This window comes from Protopterus annectens, chromosome 1.part1 (assembly GCF_019279795.1).
Source record: "Protopterus annectens isolate FY-2018-M chromosome 1.part1, PAN1.0, whole genome shotgun sequence".
In the NCBI taxonomy this organism is placed as follows: domain Eukaryota; kingdom Metazoa; phylum Chordata; order Ceratodontiformes; family Protopteridae; genus Protopterus; species Protopterus annectens.
This window is the reverse complement of record NC_056726.1, coordinates 605354519-605373182: the sequence shown is the minus strand read 5'-3', so window position 1 is coordinate 605373182 and position 18664 is coordinate 605354519. Positions and strand designations below refer to the sequence as shown.

Sequence of the window (18664 nt, the reverse complement as noted above, 5' to 3'; positions counted from 1 at the left end):
TGAACCAAAGGCAGCTCTTCCCCTGGAGACCAGATCTGATTTACAATGAGCAATAAAGGTATGAGCTGCACAAACATCATCCAAAGTTCTAGACAAACAGGCTAAAGAAGTTGCCATAGACCTGGTGGAATGGGCTTTGGGTGAAGAGACATATGAGGGAACAGTTTTAGTGGCACAAAAGTCTGTGATTTGTTTGATGTCTATTGTCATGTAAAGTTAGCTAAAGAGTTGAATCTAGCCAAGCTGGAAATGTGAGACTCTAGCCCACTGAAGGAGGGGAGATGGGAGGAGTAACTTGGCCAGGAAATGAAACTCGCAAAAAGTACAGTTTTGTACCTACCATAAATGTAGATGTCCGAACAGGATAGCATCTGCAGTCCTTACAAATGGGTTGTCCTGTCGTCAGGCAGCCCTTCGGTCGGCCGGATTCCAAAGTCTGGGTCTGGCCTCGGCTGGTGTCGCACTTCACCCGACGTCATCTCTGCTGGTCTTCGGGTATAAAGGCATCAGCCAACGCCATTTTCCTCAGTGTTTCTTGCCCCAGATGCCAGTTGCCCTCTTGGAAAGCTAAATTTTGGGTAAATGCCAATGTTTCCAAAAAAGTAGAAGGCAAACACAAAAAATAAGCATGTATGTACATATATACAAACAAATACACCATAAGAGATCCCCCCCCAGCTAGCTATTAGGAGGGTAAATACCCTAGGAGTACCACAGAGGGGAAGGAGGGTGGGTAATCCTGACTGCAGATGCTATCCTGTTCGGACATCTACATTTATGGTAGGTACAAAACTGTACTATGTCCTTCAAGGATGCATCTGCAGTCCTTACAAATGGGTAGAATACCATAGCCAAACTAGGGGAGGAGGAAGAAGAATTATGGTGTAGTTAGGATCCCTTGCAAAACAGCAGTGGCAAACCCTGCTCGGGATCTAGAGTATAGAGGTAAGTTATAATGCTTGGCAAATGTATGCACGGAGGTCCAAGTAGCAGCCTCAATAATGTCCTTGGTAGCCACTCCTCGTAAGAAAGCTGTGGTAGTGGCTGTAGCCCTTGTAGAATGAGGCCTTATGTTCTGTGGAATTTGCTTTCCATGGTAGGAGTAACAGAATCTTATGCAATTTCCTATCCACTTGGAGATTGTCTGTTTGGAAATTGCTTTTCCTTCCCTTCCTGTTGCATAAGCTACTAGAAGCTGGTCAGTTTTTCTATTGCCCTTGGTTCTGTCCAGGTAGTAGCGAACTGTCTATGTACATCCAAGGTATGCAGCAGTCTTTCCCCCGTGTTCTGTGGATTGGGAAAGAAGGTAGGTAGGTGGATTGCCTGGTTTAGAGACACTCTGGATACCACCTTAGGCAAAAATGTAGGATTAGTTCTCATGGACACTCTATCTTGATGGAAGATTAGGAAGGGTTGTACTGCCATTAAGGCCTGTAGTTCGAAACCCTTCTTGCTGAAGTAATTGCCAGTAGGAAAGCAGTTTTCCAGGATAGGTGTTGAAGATCTGCTGTTGCTGCTGGTTCGAATGGAGGGAGTGTCAATTTTTCTAGCACAAAGTTCAAGTCCCATGCTGGTAATGGTGGTTTCCTAGGAGGTTTTACATTCTTGATTCCTCTGAGGAACTGCCTGAGTAGAGGATGTGAGAAGACAGGGGATCAAGCTGTATTCTGCAGAAATAGCTGATGCATGTATCTTGATGGAGGAATAGGACAGGCCTGTATGGAGAAGCTCTGCCAAATACTCCAGGATGTTGGCAATATCTATCTTTGACACATCTTTTCCTCTTTCAGTACTCCAAATGACAAACCTTTTCCATTTTCCTGCATAGTTCCTTCTAGTTGAAGGTCTGCGGGCCTCAAGGATAATGTCTTTAACCCTTTGGGATAAATCTGGGTTAGTTGCTCTTATGTAATGTTCCAGGCAGTCAGTTGCAGAGTTTTCAGGTTTGGATGCATGATGTTGTAGTCGCTCTGAGTTAACATCAAAGGAATCAGGGGCAGTGTCCACGTCCCCCCCCCCCCGAGACATGCTCCTCAGCAATGGATACCAATGTTGTCTTGGCCAATTTGGAGCTATCAGAATTATCCTTGGACGTTCCTCTTTGATTTTCAGTAGTACCTTGTGCATCAAAGGAAGAGGTGGAAATGCATATGCTGTCAGGCCTTTCCAACTGAAGGATAGAGAGTCCACCTTCCAAGCAAGTGGGTGGTATGTCCTTGTGCAGAATTTCTTGAGCTGGTGATTGAGTGGGGATGCGAATAGGTCTATTTGTGGAATTCCCCATTTCTTTGTGATGGCCTTGAAGATGTCCGGGTGTAGCATCCATTCGTGAGCATCCGAGGTAGTTCTGCTTAACATGTCTGCTAGGATGTTTTCTTTTCCGGTACAAATATTGCCTGTAACTGAATGTTGTAGCTCAGAGCCATATTCCATAGGTCCAGAGCCATTCGGCATAGGGGGTATGAATGAGTGCCTCCCTGTTTGTTGATGTACCACATGACTGTGGTGTTGTCTGTCCTTATCATCAATTGGCCTTCTTTGAGGAATGGTCTGAAAGTCTGGATTGCTAGTTTTACTGCCAGCATTTCTTTTTGATTTATGTGCAGGTGCAGCTGATCTGGAGTCCATAATCCTTGAATGCATTTGTCCAGCATGTGGGCCCCCCAACCTAGGTCTGAGGCGTCCGTTGTGATGGTTTGGCTTGCTTGAATGTTGTGGAAGGACAAACCTGGGTTTGACTGGCATGCTTGAGCCCACCATAGGAACTCTTGTTTCAGGCATGGGATTAGTGGTATTTCGGTTTCTAAGCTGTGCCTGTGTTGAGACCATAAATTCTTTAGGTACCACTGTAGCTTTCTCATATGCAGTCTGGCATGGGGGACCAGGATTATGCAGGATGCCATGAAGCCCAAGGCCTGCAGTACTTTCCTTGCTGTTAGTTTGTTCTGCTTTGTTAATGCCAAGAAGTAAAGAGGAAGTTGTTCTTGTTTTTCTGCAGTTAGGAATGCCATCTGTTTTACTGTGTCCAATTCTGCACCCAAGAATGTTCTTGTTTGGGATGGTATCAGTCTTGACTTTTTAAATTGACTGTGTATCCCAGGGCTTGTAGTAAGCAAATGACTCTTTGTAAGTCTTGTGTCAGCTTGCTTTTGTTGTCCGCTTGTATCAGGCAGTCGTCCAGGTATGGATAAATTTGGATTCCCTGTAGCCTGCAATGAGCGATTACTGATGCCAGGCATTTCGTGAATACTCTGGGCGCAGTAGATAAGCCAAAGGGCAATGCTGAGAATTGATAATGCTCTGATCCTGCAAGAAATCTGAGGTATCTTCTGCAATTTGGTCGTATGGGGACGTGCAGGTATGCCTCCTTGAGATCTAGAGTTACCAGCCAACACTCCTTGCCCAGCATGGGAAGAAGTTGCTGTAGGGTCAGCATTTTGAATTTTGGAACAATGATGAATGTGTTTAAAGCGGACAGGTTGAGAATAGGTCTCCAACTTTTCTCTTTTCTTGGTACTAGGAAGAGCCTGGAGTAAATACCTTTGCCCTGTTCTGTAGGCGGTACCCTTTCCACAGCTCTCATCTTTGTTAATTGAGCTATTTGTTTTAGAGCTTCTGTTTTTTGATTTGGTGGTAGGTTTGGCATTCCTCGTTTTACTGGTAAGGTGTGGAAATGAAACCTGTAGCCTTGGTCTATAGTTTGCAAAATCCACTTGTCTCTTGTGATATAGTGCCAATTTTTTGAAAATAAGGCTAACTTTCCACCTAAGGGTGCTGCTATTTGTTCCCTGGTAGGCGGTGTCAGAGCCAAGTCACTGTGATTGTCCTGTTGCAGTGGCAGTGGTTGTGTCTGTGCCTCGTTGGTTATTGCCTTGCCACTGGCATCCTCTGTAGGCACCTCCTCTGGATTGATTTCTGCCTCTAGAACGTCTATTCCTGCCTCTCTGAGATTTAGAGGAGTCTGGAAAGGACCAATTTTTGGAAGGCCAGTTCCTGCTAAACCTTGGGGCTGAACCTGTAAGAAATCTTTAACTGTTTGTACAGATTTTGCCTTCTCTTCCATTTTCTTCATTACTTGCTGGGCAGGAGAACCAAATAGACTGACCTTATCCATAGGAGCATCTAATAGCTTTGCTTTAACATGATCCGGCAAGACCTGTTCTTTCAACCATGCATGCCTTCTTATAACTGTGCCAGTCATGGCTGATCTAAATGAAGCCTCCAGTGCATCATAGCCACATTTTAAAGAATGGTTACTAACCTGCTGAATGTTATTCACCATTTCTAAAACATATTTCTTATCTAAGGAATCATCAGAGGACAGTTTCTTAGTTAACTGATCAAGCATAAACTCTTGGTATTGGATCATATGAAACTGACAGTTCAAAGCTCTAGCTGAGAGAGTAGCAGAGGTGTATACTTTTTACCCCATCTCTCTAAGGACCTGGATTCCCTTTCAGAAGGGAGAGGGTTTCGCTGAGGTCAAGCTACTGCCTTAGGCCCCTGGGAGATAGTCTCAGGATCTGCAAGGGAGCCTTGTATAAGTGGTGATGAGTGTCCGGTACCCTGTAAAACCTATCGGGCTTGGCAGGGGCTGGAGGTAAAGTATCAGGAGCAGTGCAAACATCATTAAATGCATCATCCACAACAGGAAGTACTGGAGGTATAGCTAAGGGCCTATGTTGCGGTAAGTGTAGAAAGGTCCTAAGCCTTTTTCTTGAATCTGAGAAATCTTGTCCCTGCCATTGGAATTGCTCTCTCATGGCATGTAAGGTTTCCCCAAAGGAAAATTCCTCTGGTGGAGAGGCAGAAGGTATAGATTCTTCAGCATCGGAATCTTCATAAGTAGAAAAAGGAGCCTCTGGATGGTCTGTATTGTCTGAATCATCAGAAGAGTCATCTGAGGACACTGGCTCAGGGGGCTCTGCTCTAGGTCTCTTTTCTGGAGGTTGAGAGGCCTTGTCTGGGTGAGATTGGGATCCCCTAATTAAAGAGATGAGATCCTCTGCCAGAGTAAGCATTTGGGAACTGGAACTGGGCCTGTGAGAGGGGGGCTTAACAGGCACAGACTTAGCAGTTTTGGCTGCTTTAGCCCTGGCAAAGGCCTTTATAGACATGGCTGCAGGAGGCCTAGCAGCACCACGTGCTGGGGTAGAGACATCCAAAGGGATGGTGTCCGATAATTCTAGAGAAACCACATTAGTAGGCAAAACTTCAGAGGCCGATTCAACTAGGGTAGCAGGGGCCTCGGTAGTAGTCATGGATTCGGCTGAAGATTGACCCGTTTGCTCGGTTTCGGCCGAAACCGAGACACTCGCGGTTTGCTTAACCCGCGGACCGCGAGTGTCGGTCTTTTTCTTTGCATTTCTTAACAATTTGAGAAGTCGGAGGATCCGACGGCATAATGTACACAAAATCTGAGCCGAAAAACTGTTCAGCAAACTCCGACCGACGCCTAAGCGTTCGTCGGTTGAAAGAAGCACAGGCTAAACAGGCTGCTACGTCGTGGTCTGGGCCTAAACAAGGTAAGCAGTAAGAGTGGAAATCTTTATGAGGTATTTGTTTCCCACAAGTTAAACAGTTATTCACTTTTTCTGACATCGGCTGAGGCAAGAAAGAGTCCCCAATGGGGTACTTAGCTTTTTAGAAGTCTTCGAAGTAGTATTCGGTAGTAGTAATCTCTGGATCTGACCGACCGGCACTTGCGAACAGCTTCTGCTTGGCCACGCGCAAGAAAGACTGAGGAAAATGGCGTCGGCTGATGCCTTTATACCCGAAGACCAGCAGAGATGACGTTGGGTGAAGTGCGACACCAGCCGAGGCCAGACCCAGACTTTGGAATCCGGCCGACCGAAGGGCTGCCTGACGACAGGACAACCCATTTGTAAGGACTGCAGATGCATCCTTGAAGGACATCTGCTCCTTGTGAAAAGACTTTTTTATCTCAGTAATTTGTTGACACTTTTGCAAGCTTCTTTCAGTCAGAAAATGTGCAGTACATCAGTAGGAACGGCATTTGTAAAACACAGTGCAGACCAGTCAATGAACTTGGCACTTTTTCAGGTGTTCCATTCTAACTGAATGAAAGTCTAGTCTGACAACAAACGGTAGGGCTATTTATTCTCACAATCTGTGCATTATGGGACATATTTAGCTTTCCAAAGGAATCATAATGTCTCTCCCCATGAGGGCAGACGAAAGTAAAAAAATAAATAAATTAGGAATGAGGATTTATTTTACTACATGCAGCTTTGGGAGATGCAATAAATCATGGCAAGATAAAAAATATATGTTTCTTTCATCATTGGCCTGTAGTGGTCCTTTAAATATGGAGGTTTTGAAGATAACACTTGAATCTCTGAAATTCGTCTGGCTGTGGTAACGGCCATCAGAAAAATGGTCTTCCACAAAAGAAACTTCAGATAACTAGTAGCTGCTGGTTCAAAGGGTGAAAGGACCAAGGACTACAAAAAGTACAATTGCGTACACTTACCATAAATGTAGATCTTCAAGTGTATTCACTGTTGCAGTCCTCACATATGGGTTATCCAGCTCCCGGTAGCCCTCAGTCGGCCCGAATACCAGAGCCCTTGGTATATGATGTCGGCTGCCGCCGGTTGTAAAACTGATGTCAGAATGTCAGGTATAAAGGGAGGCAGCCAACGCCATTTCCTCAGTTTTTCTTGCCTTAACTGTCAAGAGCCCTCAAAAGAAGGCTAACCCAGGAAGGTAGCACCCTGGACACAAGTCATACAAAAAATAAAAATAAATATAGTCTCTGCCTTAGGAAAAAAGGGGGAATGGAGGGTGGAAAACCAGGACTGCAACAGTGAATACACTCTAACATCTACATTTATGGTAAGTGTACCCAACTGTACTATGTTCTTCGTGTTTCACTGATGCAGTCCTCACATATGGGTTGATTCCCAAAGCCCAGGAAAAAGACAAAGGGTGGAGGAAGGATCACAGATTAAGGGTTGGTAAAAAGGCCCTGCAAAACTGCAGAGGAAACACCAGCCCTGGATTTAGAAAACAAAGGCAGATTGTAATGCTTTGTGAAAGTATGGACAGAAGACCAAGTAGCTGCTTCTAGAATGCCCTTAGTAGGCACATCTCTCAGAAAGGCTGCAGAGGTACAGGCTGTTCTAGTAGAATGGGTCCTAATACCCTGAGGGGGAATCTTCCCACGCTGCAGGTAACAAAAGTGAATACAATGAGCAATGCATTTGGGCATGGTTTGTTTTGAAATAGCTTTATGCTGAGCCCCGGCAGCAAAACTAACCAACAACTGTTCAGATTTTCGAAAGGATTTATTTAGTCCCGTCTAAGTAAAATCTCAGCTGTCTATGTACATCAAGAGAGTGCAAAATCCTTTCCCCTTTATTTTGGGGGTTGTTGAAAAACGTAGGCAGGTGAATAGACTGGTTAAGAGCTAAATTGGAAACGACCTTAGGCATGAAGGAGGGATTAGTTCTCAGAGAAACTCGATCTGAATGAAAAATAATGAAAGGTTCTACTGCCATTAAGGCTTGCAGCTCAGATACCCTTCTAGCTGAAGTAATAGCTAAAAGGAAAGCAGTCTTCCAGGATAGAAACTTCAAATCTGCAGATGCAGCTGGTTCAAAGGGAGGCAGAGTAAGTTTTTCCAGGACAAAATTAAGATCCCAAGCAGGAGTAGGAGCTCTTCTGGGTGGTCTAATATTACTAGCTCCCCTCAAGAACTGTTTCATCAAGGGGTGAGAAAAAAATGGGTTGCTCAAAAGAACAATGAGCCAAAATTGCTGAAGCGTGAATTTTGATTGAAGAAAAGGAAAGTCCACCATTAGGCAGTCCTGCTAGGTAGTCAAAAATGAGGGAAAGAGAAGGATGAGAAGAGTCTTCTCCTTTAGCCAGCATCCAAGAGCAAAATCTCTTCCATCTATCTGCATAGGACTTTCTGGTGCTAGGCCTCCTTACCTCGTGAAGAACTTCAACCACCTGTTGGGAAAGATTGCAAGTATTAGCCAGGCAGTTAAATGCAGAGTTTGAAGATGAGGATGAAGGAACTTTCCCCCTCCTTGAACCAACAGATCTGGTATCAGGGGAAGATGCCAAGGCTGAGCCTGTGAAAGGATGCGAAGGAGGGGATACCAATGCCGCCTGGGCCAATCTGGTGCTATCAGAATAGCCTTTGGTTTTTCGTCCCTTATCTTTAGCACTCTGGGAAGAAGAGGCAGAAGAGGGAATGCATAAACGGAGAGAGGTGTCCATGGGAAGGACAAAGCGTCCGCCCTCCAAACTTTGTTGTGAAACTCCCTGGTGCAGAAGGTTGGAAGGAAATGATTGGTGTGAGAGGAGAAAAGATCCACTTGTGTGGTGCCCCAATGATGAGTGATGTGATGGAAAATGTCCTTGTTCAGTTGCCACTCGTGAGGATCCAGAACATGTCTGCTCAAATGATCCGCCAAGGAGTTTAGCCTCCCTGGGAGATACTGGGCTATGAAATGTAAGCCCATGGATGCTGCTATGGACCATAGTCTCATGCTTTGTCTGCACAAGGGATAAGAGTGAGTCCCCCCCCCGTGCTTGTTGATGTACCACATGACTGTGGTATTGTCTGTCCTGATCAGCAGAGTCCCAGGGTAGAGTAGGTCCTTGAAAGCCAGCAAGGCCTGCTGCACTGCCATCAATTCTTTTAGTTTATGTGCAGATGAATCTGCTGGTTGCTCCAAGTCCCCTGTATGCCCCTGCCATCCAGATGAGCCCCCCCAAGCAAGATCTGAGGCATCTATGGTGATAGTCTGGCTGGTAGGCGGTGGGCAGAAAGGCAGACCCTTGTTCTGAGAACAGGCTGTCACCCACCAGAGGAACTCCATTTGTAGACAGGGAATCATAGGTTGGTACTAGGCTATCAGCCCTAGGGCCTATACAAGCCTAGCCATAACAATTCCCTAGATATTTCTTCCCACAGTATTTACTTGTCTGGACCCCTGTTTAGCAGGGTGACTGACATCATTCCCGGGGTGAATTTCCTATCTCCCATCCAATCATCAAGGTTCCTTTTGAAGAGGGCCAAGGAGGCAGGGGAAGAATCAAGTCTACATCCTGTGTGTGTTGAAACCAAAGATTCTTGAGGTACCATTGAAGTTTTCTCATATGCAGCCTTGCATATGGGATCATCAAAATACATGAAGCCATGAACCTCAGCGCTTGCAGGAATTGCCTTGCAGAGAGCTGGGTCATGCTTGCCAAGTTCATGAAGTAAGCCAAAAGATCTTCTTGCTTCTGTTGAGGGAGGGATACCATCTGGGTGGCTGTATTCAGACTCGCTCCCAGGAAAACAATCTCCTTTGTAGGAACCAATTTTGACTTCTTTTCATTGAAAGTGTAACCCAAAGAGGCGAGACTGCTCTTCATGAAATCCAAATCCTTTTCTAGTTGTTCTGAGGAGTTTACTTGAATGAGACAGTCGTCCAGTTAAGGATAAATTTGAATGTTTCTCTGCCTGCAAAAAGCAATAGCTGGAGCCAGGCACATAGTAAACACTCTGGGAGCAGTAGAAAAGCCAAAGGGCAATGCAGAGAATTGAAAGTGTTGCCTCCCAGCCCTGAAGCGAAGGAACTGCCTGCAACTTTCCCTTATTGGGATGTGCAGATAAGCTTCCTTTAGATCCAAATTAACCACCCATGAATCCTTGCCCAGCATTAGTAGTAACTGTTGAAGGATGAGCATCTTGAATTTGGGAATCACCAGAAAAGTGCTTAGAATAGACAGATCCAGAATAGGGCGCCAGGTGCCCCCTTTCTTGAGTACCAGAAAAAGTTTTAAATAAAAACCTAGGCCTGCCTGATATGCAGGAACTGGCTCTATAGCCCCCATAGTCAGTAAAGAAGAAATTTGAGTTTCTACCTCTGCCCTAAGAGTTCTGGGTATGTCTGGATACCTTTGTAAAACAGGGAAGGTGTGAAGGTAAAACTTGTAACCTTGGTTTACTATATTGAGCACCCATTTGTTGCCTGTGATGGTAGACCATACCTCTGCGAACCTGGCTAAACTTCCCCTCAAAGGAAACCCAGGGCCCGCAGAGGTACGCACAAGAAGGCCGGAGTCATTGAGAATGTTTGCTTTGGGAAGCTGGCTTAGAACTCCCCGATTTATCAGAAGAATAATGTCACTGTTTAGACTTTTGAGGGGCAGAAGCCTGCCCTCTGGAAGATCTGAAACCCCTAGGACTAGAGCGAACCTGCTAGCCAGGATCAGGAAAAGACCAATTCTTGGAAGGATAATGCCTACTAAATGGAGGAGACTGAACTAGAAGGAAATCTTTAACAGCTTGCATAGATTTTGCCTTATCCTCCAGCTTCTTCAGTACCTCCTCAGCCTTATTACCAAAACGATTGTCCTTGTGCAAAGGAACATCCAGCAATTTAGACTTAACAGGTTCAGAAAAAGGCTGCTCCCTGAGCCAAGCATGCCTTCTAATTACAGAACCAGTGGCTGCTGCTCTGCAGGAAGCCTCCAAAGTGTCAAAACAACAATGAAGTGAATGCTTATTAACTAAAGTGGCAGAATTTAGTAAGTCTTGTAAATCTTTGTTCTCCGTCATGGAAGGGATATCTCCAAGTTTAGCCTTAATAGCCTCCAAAGTATGCTGCTGATACTTAAGCATGTAAGGCAATTCACAGATTTAATGGCAAGAGTTGCAGAGGTATAGATTTTTTTTACCCCACCTGTCCAAGGCCCTAGACTCCTTATCAGAAAGCACAGGGTTTTTAGCAATAGTAGCCTTGACACCCTTGGGACCCTGAGAAATAATTTCTGGATCAGCAGTAGGGTTTTTAAAAAGGAATTGACGACATTCATGGACCCTATAATACCTATCCGATTTTCTGGGGGCAGGAGGAACAGAATTAAGAGTTAAAGAATTTTCCATGGAAACATCATCCACAACTTCCAAAACTGGAGTTATAACCAGAGGTTTATGCTGTGGCAAATCCAAAAATTCCCTGATTCTTTTCTTACACTGTGGAAAATCCTGACATTCCCATTTAAAATGCTCCCTAAGGGTATTCAAAGTATTCTCACAGAAAAAATCTTCTGGAGGGGAGGCAGAAGGGATAGAGCCCTCAGCATCAGAATCCTCAAAGCCAGAAAAAAGTGAGAATTTCCTTCAAAGCCAGAAAAAAGTGAGAATTTCCTTCTTCACCAGCAGACATACTGGAAATTTCAGAATCTGAGACAGACAAAACATCAGGAGATAATTCCCTAGCCCTCTTTGAAGGGGGGGGATGAGAGACCCTAATCAGGGAAAGAAGATCACCAGCCATCTTTACCAACTGGGACTGAGGCACAGGAGGGGAGGCTGATGCCTGCTTATGAGTAGGTTTGTGGCTGGAAGGTTTACTAGCAATCCAGTGGGACTCGGGGGGCTTAGCAACTGCAGAAGTCTGAACTAAGGTAGCCTGTCTGGTTCTGATCTCTTGTCGAAAAGAAGAGGTGTCAGAAGCCGGGGCCTGCAAAGCGGATCCGGACCCATCTGAGGCGGCGACAGGAGGAGAGTCTGAAGACAAAATAGCAGCCTGCGGCATGGAGGACTCCGTAAAGGTCTCGGCAGAGGCTTGCGGCTGAAAATCTGTGGACTGCAGGGGCTGTGAAAGCGCCTCACTGGCTACCGCTGTGCTGATGACCGATTTCACCAGTGCATCGTTGGCAGATTTAACCCTAGGCCAGTCGTGGTCCTTGTCTTTGCATTTCCTAGGTATATCCGAAGACGGGAGACCAGAAGATGCCATACCGATGAACTTAGGCCAGAATCCGAAATGCTTACAGAAAATCTTAGCTGTACGGCGTATGGTACGCAGGTTATAGGAAGCACAGAGATCGCAGTTAGGGACGCCGTGCTCAAGGCCCAAACAAGTTACACAACAGGAATGGAAATCACGGTGAGGAATCTGTTTTCCACAGGCAAGACAGTTATTAACTTTATCTGACATTCGTTAAAGCAAGAAAAGAGGATCCCCAACGGGGTACTTATCTGAAGGTGTCTTCAACTTGGTAGTCGGAAAGCAAAACAAAGGTAAACGGCCGACAGGCACTAGTGCGAAATGCATCTGCTTCGGACTCCGCGGCCAGAAAGACTGAGGAAATGGCATCAGCTGCCTCCCTTTATACCTGACATTCTGACATCAGTTTTACAACTGGTGGGAGCCAACATCATATACCAAGGACTCTGGTATTCGGGCCGACTGAGGGCTACCGGGAGCTGGATAACCCATATGCGAGGACTGCAACAGCGAAACACGAAGAACATTCATAGTAAGGCCCCAAGGAACCACAGGATCTTTATAAAGTGGTTTTAATTGCAAGGTTCCTTTCATAAATACTTCACACAACCTATGCGAAATTAACAAGCATGTCTTTGAAGCCATTCTGGAATTTGGAAATAGCAGCTAATTGGACTTTAATAATAGAAGCAGAAGCTCCTTGTTCAAAAAGCATAACTAAAAATTCTAATACCTTTTTGACCGGAGCAGAAAAAGGATTAAGACCATTATTGTGTGCCCAAATAGAAAATCTTTTCCATTTGCTGTGGTAAAGTTTCCAGGTGGAGGGTTTATGAAAAGCCAACAACATTTTTTGAACTGGAGACGAAAGGTTATTTTGCTTGGCGATTAGCAGAACTGGAGAAACCAAACCATAAGCTTGAGGTTCTGGAGAATCAGGGTGCATCAGTCCCTGTGGATGGGACGGGAGATCCGAATATGGGTCCAGAGTCCATGGATGGTGAATTAGGTGAGGCCACAGAAAGGGGAACCAGACTTGTCAATGCCAAAAGGGGACAATGAAGATCACTTTGTTCTTCAACCTGATGGCTTTCTTTAAAGAAGAGAGGAATCAATGGAAATGGCTATCACATTTGAACTCCCCAGCATGTGCATTGTTATTAGAGAACGGTTGGAAGAAATCGTCCATTGCCATACCCAGAGTGTTTCTAGACACAGGGGATAAGACCTAGTTCCGCTCTGTCTGTTGATGTACCAGACTACCGACAATTGTCTTACTGAATCGCAATAGCTCTGAGAGGCAGGGCATCTTCAAAGGCCTTCAACGCTAAAAGCACTGCCCTCAATTCCAGAACACTGACAATGCAAATTGGCCTCTATCGGGGACCAAGTGCCTTGGAATATTCTGAGAAGATAATGCCCCCCCACCCCATCTCGGAGGCATCCATGGTCACTATGGCCTTGGGCTGAGGTGAAACAAAGCAGTTGGCCTAAGAGAATTGTCTCAGATTCCATCCATCAGGATAGGTAATTCTTGCAAGGACTGCTGATTAAAATGGGATGTGTCAAGGGATGAGTCAGAATGGACCACTGGGATGCCAAAAGCCACTGCAGATGTTTCATGTGAAATGTTACCAGTGGGACCAGGTTGATGGCTGCTGCCATGGACCCCAGAGCCTGAAGAACTAACAGTACAGGTACCCTGTCACTGGAAGGAAAGGCTTGCATTTGGGACCTTATCTTTTGCAACCTGTGTAGAGCAAGGGAAGCTGTACAAGTGGTGGTATTCAGGAGGGCTCCTATAAACTCCAAATCTTGAGCTGGACTTAGTTGTGATTTTGTTTGAGTCACTGTAATGGCTAGATGACAAAAGAGAAAAAGAATGAAATCTGTTGCTTGATTCAATAGATGCCTGGTGGGAGCAGTGATAAGCCAGTCATCTAAGTATGGAAACACCTGGAATCCATGCAGTCTCAAGTGAGCTGTTACTGCTGCCATGCAATTGGTGAACACCCTGTGGGCTGTGGTGAGACCAAAGGGCAGCACTCTGAACTGATAGTGACTGGCTCCCAGCCAAAAGCAGAGGAAACTTCTGGAGTGCTTGTCCATTTTTATGTGGTAATACGCATCGTGAAGGTCTATGAAGCGCATCCAATAGTCTTCCGCAAAAAATGGTAGGATAGACTGAACTATGACCATCCCGAATTTTGTTTGCTGAACAAATTTGTTTAAAAGGCTGAGATCTAGGATTGGTCTCAAGTCCCCTGTCTTTTCTGGCATCAAAAAGAACCTGGAGTAAAATCCAGATCCCATCTGGTCTGGTGAGACTTCTTGGATGACTCTTTTTCTACCAGCTTTTGAATTTCTAGAGCTGCTTGATCCCTCTGATTGGGTGGAATATCGGGGATTCTTCTGCCTAATCTTGGAAAGAGCATGAAAGGAATGTAGTATCTTCTGGCAATAATCCTTTGCAACTAAGAATCTGTGGTTATTTATTGCCAGGCTTTTGAGTGGAAGGACAACCTTTCCCTGACTGCCTCCAGAGGCAAGCAATTAGGCCCTGTTTCAGGAGGTCTGGTAGGGTTTAATCTCTGGAACCCTGATTTTCTGGGCCACCTCTGCCATAGGGTTGGGGTCTTCCATTGCACCCCCCCCCCCGCTCAGAGGGCCTTTTCATGACAAAAGTGGTGGTGGCTCCCCTATGGGCAGAGGGAGAGCTGCAATGGAAGATGCTGACCCCTCCCCTCAGCCCCTCTGGGCAGAGAGGGGGGTCAGTGTTTTCCATTGCAGCTCCCCCCTCTGCCCAGCGGGGAGCCAGCACCACGTTTGTCATGAAAAGGTCCTTGGGATTTCTTTAACCACTCTTCCCGCTCCTCTGGTTCCTGGAGTAGGACTGCTGGGGAGCCGAAAAACGCATGCCCACTGCAGATAGTGTCCTTCCATCTTTATCACACCCGGATACGGTTTCTCTTACTTTAGGGCCAAACAATAACGATCCATCAAAAGGAACACTGACAAACAAAGACTTAAATGACTCCACAAACTCACACAAGCAGATCCAGGCATGCCTCCTTAGGGCAACACCAGAACCCACTGCCCTAGTCGTTCCTTCAGCTGCATGTGCAATGAGCCTCATGGACAAGTTGGAAATAAGACTCCAGGATAGCTAGTTGGGAGGCTACTTCATCTTGAACTTCCTCAGACACAGCTCCTGCAAGGGTATCTGACAGCTCCTTGATCAGATCCCTTTAAAGTCTAGTAAAATGTGCCATAAAATTCAAGGACCTTAAGGCAAATGTCAATGAAGCATACACCTGTTTTCCAAATCTGTCCATCTACCTGGACTCCTAGTTAGAGAGATGAACAGTGGAACTCTCTTCTGCAAGTTCCTTCCTGGTGGCTGCCACAACCACCATGGCATCTACTGCTAATCCCTTAGCCCAAAACTGATGGTCCTCTGGCGCTGAGAGAATTTTGTCCGGTCTGCTGGGGTTGGAGCTCTATGGAGTCGAGGGCCTTCCAGGCCCACTGCAGGATCAACAATGTGATTGTCAGCAGGTGGGGTCACTCAAATGGTAGATGGGCGAGCACCAAAGGCTTGCAGGTACACCAATTCCTCTGAGGTAGGGTTTTTGGGCTTTCAGTCACCCCTGTTTCAGGATTTCCAGAATGTCTCCAAAGGAGACGTCTTCTGGGGGTGACTGTGGGGAACTCTCTGTCTGGGCGTGGAGGTAAGTGGAAGCTCTGGGCGAGAAAAGGCCCAATGATGAAACTCCAATAAGGGAGGGGCCAACTGAGAACCTGCAAAGGCCAATGCCCTCTCTATCATCTGAAAGGCAGGTCCCCCCAAAGAGAGATGGGAGCCCAGAACTGAGGACAACCTCGGAATTGTGGTCCCACCCCGCTCCAATGAAACCGCCCCCAAAGTCAGAACCAGGCAGATGAAGAATCAAGGGTGGCTCCAAATAAAGAAACAGAGCCGATCCAAGCCCCTCAGATCTGGTAGCAGAGCTATGACCCCGGGAATCCATCGGCTCCAACGGAGTAGAGAAACCCAAGGCAGTCTGGAACCGAAGTAGAAAGGACTGCATGCACAGGAACAGCTGAAATTGGAGGAATGGGAGTCATAATCTCTAAACCTTCAGAGAAGGTTACAGGAGGAAAATCTGGTGGAGTCCTAAGAGAGGAAGTCCCATCTCCAGAGGGCAATGAGGTTTGGGAGAAAACTGTCCACGAGGAGCTGGTCCACCAACCTCATGACATCAACTTCTGTCAGACTCCTAGAAGAATGGACAGAAAAAGCTGTGGGAAATTCTGTCTATCTAGAAAGTGGCTTGGAAGTTGACCCACAAAAGGAGACCTGTTTTCAAAGTGATTGGTGACACTGGGGAAGGTACTGGTTGCAAATTTACAGATGGAGCCACCAAAGGGACCAGCACCAATGGAGCAGGATGAACCATCGGTACCATTGTGACTGGCAACAAGACCTGAGGCACAGAAGTTGTTACCACAGATGGTGCTGAAGAAAGTACAGTTGTATACACTTACCATAAATGTAGATGTTCGAGTGTATTCACTGTTGCAGTCATTACATTTGCGTAATCTGCTGGCAGGTTGCCCTCAGTCAGCCTGAATTCCAAAGTCTTGAGTCCTGCGTCGGTTGCTGTCTTCTCTTCCATGACGTCAGGTCGTCAGGGGTATAAAACATGCAGCCGACGCCATTTTCTTTAGTTTTTCTTGCCCCCAATCAATGTCAGGTGCCCCCAAAAAGTTAGCAATATATATATATATATATATATATATATATATATATATATATATATATATATATATATAAATACATGCATCAATATAAACTTTACCTTCATCTACAAGCAAATACGTCACATAGGTTGTAGAAGATAGTGAAGGAAAGATAAAACTTCAGAATGACAGGGGGATGGCGGGAGGGTAACCTGGACTGCAACAGTGAATACACTCGAACATCTGCATTTATGGTAAGTTTACACAACTGTACTATGTTCTTCGTGTTTCACTGTTGCAGTCATTACATTTGAGTAGAATCCCAAAGCTATGGTTGGGAGGCTGGAGCTAAACAGCATTAGGTGCAGCTATAAGGCCCTGCAGCACTGCAGTGGCAAAGCCTGCCCTGGACTTAGAGTAGAGAGGAAAATGGTAATGCTTTGTAAAGGTGTGAACAGAACTCCAAGTAGCAGCCTATAGAATGTCTTTGGTTGGTACTCCTCTGAGAAAGGCTGCTGAAGTAGCTGCAGCTCTGGTGGAATGAGACCTAATGCCCTTGGGAACAGGTTTACCATGGTGTAAGTAGCAGAAACGGATGCAGTCTCTTATCCACTTTGAAATTGTCTGCTTTGAAATAACCTTTCCTTCTAATCCTGCAGCATATGACACTAGTAATGGCTCAGTTTTTCTTAGAGCTTTAGTCCTGCTCAAGTAGAATCTTAGCTGTCTGTGTACGTCCGAGGAATGCAGAATTCTCTCCCCTTTGTTCTGCGGATTTGGATAAAAATTTGGCAGATGAATTGTTTGGTTAAGAGCCACACTGGAAACCACTTTAGGCATAAAAGTAGGATTTGTCCTCAGAGACACCCTATCCAGGTAAAATATGATAAAAAGGCTCTACAGCCACGAGGGCCTGTAGTTCTGAAAGTCTTCTTGCTGAAGTAATTGCTAGTAGCAGAACTGTCTTCCATTGATAAGAACTTTATATCAGCGGTAGCAGCTGGTTCAAATGGAGGGAGGTGAGCTTTTCCAACACATAATTGAGGTCCCATGCAGGTAATGGTGATCTTCTGGGAGGCCTTAAATTTTTGGCTCCTCTAAGATACTGATTTAGTAAAGGATGAGAAAAGATTGGTGGCTCTGTGTTGTAATGAGCCGAAATGGCAGAGGCATGGATTTTGACTGATGAGAAAGATAGGCCTTTGTCAAGTATCTCAGTTAAATATTGTAATACCTGAGGAATATTTGGTTCTGCTGTATCTGTTCCTTGTGCTTGATTCCAAGCACAGAATCTCTTCCACTTGTCAGCATAAGTTTTCTAGTACTAGGCCTTCTGGCTTAAAAAATGACATCCATCACAGCTTTACTGAGAGGTGTTGTTTGTATGATTACATGATTAGCCATGCTGCCAGGTTTAGAGTCTGTAGTTGATTGTGCAGGATCTGATTGTTTTACTGGGAAAGTAGTTGTGGTCTTTGAGGCAAGGTCCATGTTGGGTATTGAGACAAGTTCCTTAGGATTGGGTACCAGTATTGGCGGGGCCAGTCCGGGGCAATTAATATCATCTTTGGTTTCTCTTGTCTGACCTTTAGGAGGACCTTCGGTAGAAGAGGCAGAGGAGGAAAGACGTAAAAGTACAGTTTTGTACCTACCATAAATGTAGATGTTCGAGTGCTAATACAGCTGCAGTCATAACAGATGGGGGTTTTCCTGCCATCAGGCGGGTCCTCAGTCTGCCGAATTCCAAAGTCTAGGTCCGGCGTTGGATGTCGTCGTTTCTTCCCTGACGTCAGTGCGACAGGGGTATAAAAGAACCAGCCGACGCCATTTTCTTCAGTCTTTCTTGCCCCAGATGTCAGGTGCCCACAGAAGGAAGGCAAAACATAAATTTATGTAATAATGCAATGCAATAAAATCAAAAAACAGTAGTTGCAAGCAAATACACCATAAAAGAATACCCCAATCATGTTGTATGAGGAGGTGTTAGCCATTAGGCCTGTCCCAAGAGGGGAAGGAGAGAGGGAAACCTGGACTGCAGCTGTATTAGCACTCGAACATCTACATTTATGGTAGGTACAAAACTATACTATGTTCATCGTGCATACAGCTGCAGTCATAACAGATGGGTAGAATCCCAAAGCTAAAAGGGGGTGGCAGGC

The 18664-nt window shown here is 45.6% G+C and overlaps 1 protein-coding gene across 1 annotated transcript in view; it reads right to left on the bottom strand.

The window, feature by feature from the left end:
- The window catches only part of EGLN1 (egl-9 family hypoxia inducible factor 1), a 921081-nt gene that overhangs the window by 421503 nt on the left and 480914 nt on the right, over positions 1-18664 (bottom strand). The gene's annotated exons all lie outside the window — the stretch shown is intronic.